The 7,175-nt window shown below is 42.0% G+C and overlaps 1 long non-coding RNA gene across 1 annotated transcript; it reads left to right on the top strand.

Annotated features, from left to right (window-relative positions):
• Positions 1-2,214: 2,214 nt before the first annotated feature.
• On the top strand, positions 2,215-5,977 carry LOC126456939 (uncharacterized). Its single transcript, XR_007585415.1, has 2 exons — positions 2,215-3,880; positions 4,217-5,977. It is a non-coding gene; the product is annotated as an uncharacterized LOC126456939 (long non-coding RNA).
• The last annotated feature ends 1,198 nt before the right edge of the window (positions 5,978-7,175 follow it).

Raw genomic sequence — 7,175 nt, 5'->3', positions numbered from 1 at the left:
CTGCTTAGCCATTTTGCACTTCCTGTCGATCTCATTTTTGAGACGTTTGTATTCCTTTTTGCCTGCTTCATTTACTGCACTTTTATATTTTCTCCTTTCATCAATTAAATTCAATATTTCTTCTGTTACCCAAGGATTTCTACTAGCCCTCGTCTTTTTACCTACTTGATCCTCTGCAGCCTACACTACTTCATCCCTCAGAGCTACCCATTCTTCTTCTACTGTACTTCTGTCCCCCATTCTTGTCAATTGTTCGCTTATGCTCTCCCTGAAACTCTGTACAACCTCTGGATTAGTCAGTTTATCCAGATCTCATCGCCTTTCCTCAGTTTTAATCTACAGTTCATAACCAACAGATTGTGGTCAGAGTCCACATCTGCCACTGGAAATGTCTTACAATTTAGGACCTAGTTACTAAACCTCTGTCTTACCATTATATAATCTATCTGATTCCTTCTAGTATCTCCAGGATTCTTCCATGTATACAACCTTCTTTCATGATTCTTGAACCAAGTGTTAGCTATGATTAAGTTATGCTCTGTGCAAAACTCTACCAAGCGGCTTCCTCTTTCATTTCTTAGCCTCAGTCCATATTCACCTACTATGTTTCCCTCTCTCCTTTTCCTACTCTCGAATTCCAGTCACCCATGACTATTAAGTTTTCATCTCCCTTCACTACCTGAATAATTTCTTTTATCGCATCATACATTTCAGCAATTTCTTCATCAGCTGCAGAGCTACTTGGCATATAAACTTGTACTACTACAGTAGGCGTGGGCTTCGTGTCTATCTTGGCCATAATAATGCGTTCACTATGCTGTTTGTAGTAGCTTACCCGCACTCCTACTTTTTTATTCATTATTAAACCTACTCCTGCATTACCGCTATTTGATTTTGTATTTATAACCCTGTATTCACATGACCAAAAGTCTTGTTCCTCCTGCCACCGAACTTCACTAATTCCCCTATATCTAACATTAACCTATCCATTTCCATTTTTAAATTTTCTAACCTACCTGCCCGATTAAGGGATCTAACATTCCACGCTCCGATTCGTAGAGCACCGGTTTTCTTTCTCCTGATAACGACGTCCTCTTGAGTAGTCCCCGCACGGAGATCCGAATGGGGGACTATTTTACCTCCGGAATATTTTACCTGCCGGCCGGTGTGGCCGTGCGGTTCTAGGCGCTTCAGTCTGGAACCGCGTGACCGCTACGGTCGCAGGTTCGAATCCCGCCTCGGGCATGGATGTGTGTGATGTCCTTAGATTAGTTAGGTTTAAGTAGTTCTAAGTTCTAGGGGACTGATGACCACAGATGTTAAGTCCCACAGTGCTCAGAGCCATTTGAACCGTTTTTGAATATTTTAACCAAGAGGACGCCATCATAATTTAGCCATACAGTAAAGCTGCATGCCCTCGGGAAAAATTACGGCTGTAGTTTCCCCTTGCTTTCAGCCGTTCGCAGTACCAGCACAGCAAGGCCGTTTTGGTTTGTGTTACAATGCCAGATCAGTCAATCATCCAGACTGTTGCTCCTGCAACTACTGAAAAGGCTGCTGCTCCTCTTCAGGAACCACACGTTTGTCTGGCCTCTCAACAGATACCCCTCCGTTGTGGTTGCACCTACGGTACGGCCATCTGTATCGCTGAGGCACGCAAGCCTCCCCACCAACGGCAAGGTCCACGGTTCATTGGGGGGGGGGCGGGGGGAACTCTTCGAATGTACGTATAAATTTTCGGCATAGTTACCCTGCCGACGAAAGACCAGTTTGTTGACAGCGTCACTGTAGAATGTTTGACTCTGCTGGCGGATTCACAACCTCACCTCTGCTTGCACCGCATCATCACTACCAAAGTGATGTACTCGAAGGTATTATGGAAACAGGTGAAAATCGGTTGGGACAAAGTCGAGACTGTATGCAGGATGATCGCTGTCAGTGAATCCAAGGCGCCGGACCGTTACAGATGTCCCAGCTCTCGTGTGTGGTCTCAAATTGTCATGCTGTGGGAGGCTCAATGTATCGACGAGCTCTTCGAATTCTTAACTTGACTGCAGCACACTGTATCTCACGTACCGATACAGGTACATCTACATCTACATACATACTCCGCAGTCCACCATATGATGCGTGGCGGAGGGTACCTCGTACCACAACTAACATCTTCTCTCCCTGTTCCACTCCCAAACAGAACGAGGGAAAAATGACTGCCTATATGCCTATACAAAAGAAAAATTCGGAGTAGGTATTAAAATCCATGGAGAAGAAATAAAAACTTTGAGGTTCGCCGATGACATTGTAATTCTGTAAGAGACAGCAAAGGACTTGGAAGAGCAGTTGAACGGAATGGATGGTGTCTTGAAGGGAGGATATAAGATGAACATCAACAAAAGCAAAACGAGGATAATGGAATGTAGTCGAATTAAGTCGGGTGATGTTGAGGGTATTAGATTAGGAAATGAGACACTTAAAGTAGTAAAGGAGTTTTGCTATTTGGGGAGCAAAATAATTGATGATTGTCGAAGTAGAGAGGATATAAAATGTAGACTGGCAATGACAAGGAAAGCGTTTCTGAAGAAGAGAAATTTGTTAACATCGAGTATAGATTTAAGTGTCAGGAAGTCATTTCTGAAAGTATTTGTATGGAGTGTAGCCATGTATGGAAGTGAAACATGGACGGTAAATAGTTTGGACAAGAAGAGAATAGAAGCTTTCGAAATGTGGTGCTACAGAAGAATGCTGAAGTTTAGATGGGTAGATCACATAACTAATGAGGAGGTACTGAATAGGATTGGGGAGAAGAGGAGTTTGTGGCACAACTTGACCAGAAGAAGGGATCGGTTGGTAGGACATGTTCTGAGGCATCAAGGGATCACCAATTTAGTATTGGAGGGCAGCGTGGAGGGTAAAAATCGTAGGGGGAGACCAAGAGATGAATACACTAAGCAGATTCAGAAGGATGTAGGTTGTAGTAGGTACTGGGAAAAGAAGAAGCTTGCACAGGATAGAGTAGCATGGAGAGCTGCATCAAACCAGTCTCAGGACTGAAGACCACAACAACAACAACAACATGCCTCTGTACGAGCCCTAATCTCTCTTATCTTATCTTTGTAATCTTTCCGCGAAATATAAGTTTGCGGCAGTAAAACTGTACCTCAGTCAGCCTCAAATGCTGATTCTCTAAATTTTCTTAGTAGCGATTCACAAAAGAACGTCTCCTTTCCTCCAGAGACTCCCACCCGAGTTCCTGAAGCATTTCCGTAACACTCGCGTGATGATCAAACCTACCAGTAACAAATCTAGCAGCCCGCCTCTGAATTGCTTCTATGTCCTCCCTCAATCCTACCTGATAAGGATCCCAAACGCTCGAGCAGTACTCAAGAATAGGTCATATTAGTGTTTTGTGAGCCGTCTCCTTTACAGATGAACCACATCTTCCCAAAATTCTACCAATGAACCGAAGCCGACTATCCGCCTTCCACACAACTGCCATTACATGCTTGTCCCACTTCATATCGCTCTGAAATGTTACGCCCAAATATTTAATCGATTTACTGTGTCAAGCGCTACACTACTAATGGAGTATTCTAACATTCTTTTTCCTGTTCATCTGCATTAATTTACATTTATCTATATTTAGAGTTACCTGCCATTCTTTACCTTCCTCAGTCCGTGGGTCCACATGCGTGGACTTCGCGGTTTTATTTCGTAAAGCTTATGAACAGTTTCTGTCGACTAAATACCTCTAGTACACGTTTGTGGAAGCTTCGTGGTTTCAGTCTATGCCACCAGATCGCACCACAATCTGCTTGCAGTGCCGTCTGTGATGTTTTGAAGATACGGGTCGGCGAAGTGGCTACACACGGCACACGCTCTGAAGGTAATTCGAAATAATACCTTATTCTATACGTTAACTTTACTTTATTTTTTGCTTTACATATGTAAAAATAGTCACAAATGTGATTGATATATGTTTTTTTCAAATTATCTCTTATTGTGAATACAGCGGACATCGAAAGTCGAATTACACGTATGTGTACTTCAGGTCTCAACCTCAAAGTTTTCCTACTTACCTTATTCATTGTGAAGGTTTAGTTGTTATGGTATTGTGTTAAGAAATCCTCATAATTATCCAATTGTTGTGGCAAAATGTTATATAACGTTTACGATATCGATTATTTAAACATCAAAAATTAATTTATGGCATTATTTTCAGTAATCAACAATGAATACGTACTTCGGATGCTGGAGGAGAGTGACTTCAGTTCACTTTAAGATGATGAGAGTCAACAGTTGTCAGATGAGGAGGCTGTCCCTGAATCTACAGTCACTACTGAACAATCAGACATCGAAGTAGAAGACCCCACGCCTGGTTCGTCGCAGGACAGTGGACCTAAATGTAAGTTAAAATGGAAGTGCTCAAAAATTGAAAACAAGGAACCAGGTGAAGATACGAGTAATTTCGCAGATATGACGGATGGTGTGTTAAGGGATCCTGCTGAATACTTTTTCAAATATTATGATAAGAATTTTTGGAATGTTGTTGCAGAACAGACAAATCTATATCATGTGCAAAGGAATAGTAAGAATTTGAACACAAATATGAACGAAATTCTTTCCTTTGTTGGGATTGAAATTCTAATGGGTACGCTCAAGCTACCACAAGCCAAGATGTACTGGAGTAGGCTACTTGTTTTGCCTCTCATCAGTGATACTCTGACTCGGGGCAGATACTTCAAGTTATGGAATCATTTACATTTTGTAAATAATTTACGTGACCAAGATAGGAGTGACAAACTTTGGAAAGTGAGGCCGGTGATTAATGTTTTCAGGAATAAGTGTCTCGCTTTGCCACGATCTAAGTACCTATTAATTGACGAGCAGATGATTCCATTCTCTGGCAGATGTGCAATGAGAATTTATGTGCCATCGAAACCCAATCCTCTTGGGTTGAAAAACTTTATTTTGGCATCTTCAGATGGTTTAGTTCTTGACTTCATAATATATACTGGCAAAGGAACAGTGTCTGACACTGAATTATTAGAAATAGGTTTAGGTGCAAGTGTAATTAAGCTGTTGACTGTGACAGTTCCAAACAATGGACAGCATGTGATATATAGTGACAGATTTTTGCAGGCATTAAGTCAGTTGAGCTTCTCTTAAGCAGCAACATATATCGAACAGGTACTGTAATGAAATACAGAATTTCTGATGTGGCTTCAAAATTCAAAACTGATTGTGATCTAAACAGAGGTGAATGGGATGAATATGTGAGGGAAGACAAAAAGGTGTGTGCACTTAAATGGAAAGATAACACGGCTGTCATTTTGATATCATCTTGTGTTGTGAGTGAGCCGCAAGTTACTTGTAAGCGATGGTCAAAGGCGTAGAACAGAAGTATTCAGGTACCACAACCAGCTATTGTGAAGAGTTACAATTGTAACATGGGTGGTATCGACCTATGTGACAGATTCATGGCTACTACAGGTCAAATACCAGAACAAGAAAATGGACAATCAGACTGTTTAACCATTTTATTGATTTAGCTATTATTAATTGCTGGATTATGTACAAAAGAACCTGTGCAAAAGAAGAAGTACTAAAGTGTAACAGACTGTCCCTAATAAACTTCAGGCTGAATGTGGCCAATGTACTGATAAAGGGTTCTCATGTCAGAGGGGCCTCACAACTCTCCAAAGAAAGAACCTTCGATGAACAGGAGATCACTGACAGCTCAGGAGAAGATGAAGATAATAAACCCAAAAGAAGAAAGGTTGTTTCCATGCCAAGGAAGCCAACTCGATATGACCAAATTGATCATCTTCCCCAATATGTAGAGGCAAAGAATGCTTCTAAATGTCGTTTTGAAGATTGCAAATCCCGCACAAGAACCTTGTGAAAGAAGTGCAATGTTTATTTATGTGTGACTAAAAACAATTGTTTTGTAAAACTCCGTCAACAAAAACTTTAATCTGTTTTTCAATGTATTATTTATTTACCAGTTAAGACCAGAAGTCCACATATGTGTACCTAAAATATTTTGGACTGTACAAAAAATAAAAATACAAATAATGTAATCCTGAATGTAACACTGAAAACAATTATCCTCACTTATTTTATCTTCGGGACTCAAGAGGTAATACCAATCACAAATCCTGTCCAAGTCATCTTGTATCCTCCTACAGTCACTCAATGACGACACCTTCCCGTCAATACACACCACCATGTTACACGCTACAATTCGGAGAACTGTAGTGGCAGAAGGCTGAAGATACACTGGTGAGCCAAAACATTTTTGACCACTGCCCATTGCGAGGCTAAATGCCTCCTGGTGGTGTTGCGGGTGCAAGAAGCAGTAAGGAAAGAATGTAAGCGAAAGAGACACTAATCGGCAGTCATTATAGCGAAGATGCGGTCCACAAATGCTGAAATTCACTGATATAAACAGTTTTGACAAACGGCCCGTTGGTGTGGCGCTACGGCTGGAAACGAGAATCTCCGAAATGACGAAGCTGGTTTCCTGCTGGCGTACTACTGTCGTGAGCACCTACGGAAAGTGGTTTAAGGCTGGTGAAATAACGCGTAGCCCTTATGAGACGAAGGTTGTCCAGAAAGTAAGTTCCGATCGGTCGCGAAATGAAAACCACAGTGAAACCCAGAAACGTTTTATTTGCAACAGTTAGGTACACATTCCACCTACTACTCTACATAGTCGCCGCTCCAACTTCGAGTGTTGTCGTAGTGTTGTATCAACTTTCCAATATCCTCGTCATAGAAAGCAGCCGCCTGTGCTTTCGGCCAGATATCTGCACTGATCTGCAGCTCGTTGTCTGTGGAAAAATTTTGTCTTCATAGCCAGCGGTTCTTGTGAGCAGAAAAGAGACTCAGGGGGAACCAATTACTGACTGTATTGTGGGTGATCAAATACGTCTCATCGGAAACGCTGCAGGAGCGTCTTCATTGCCCCATGCAGCGTGCAGCCGAGAATTGGCATGAAGAACGAACTGCTCGACAGTTGTGTTATGTGGGTTGCATGACTCAGGCGAAATCTCCAACCAGGCCCTCATTCTTGGCGGGAGACACTGCTCCCTACGCATCTTTATGTGCTCACTGTTCACTCATAACTGAAAAGAGCATACTAGAGACACTGCCCAACACACCTGTGCAAAGCTTTA

Source organism: Schistocerca serialis, chromosome 2 (assembly GCF_023864345.2).
Source record: "Schistocerca serialis cubense isolate TAMUIC-IGC-003099 chromosome 2, iqSchSeri2.2, whole genome shotgun sequence".
In the NCBI taxonomy this organism is placed as follows: Eukaryota; Metazoa; Arthropoda; class Insecta; order Orthoptera; family Acrididae; genus Schistocerca; species Schistocerca serialis.
Note: the sequence above shows the minus strand (reverse complement) of the source record. Positions and strands in the feature narration are given on the sequence as shown.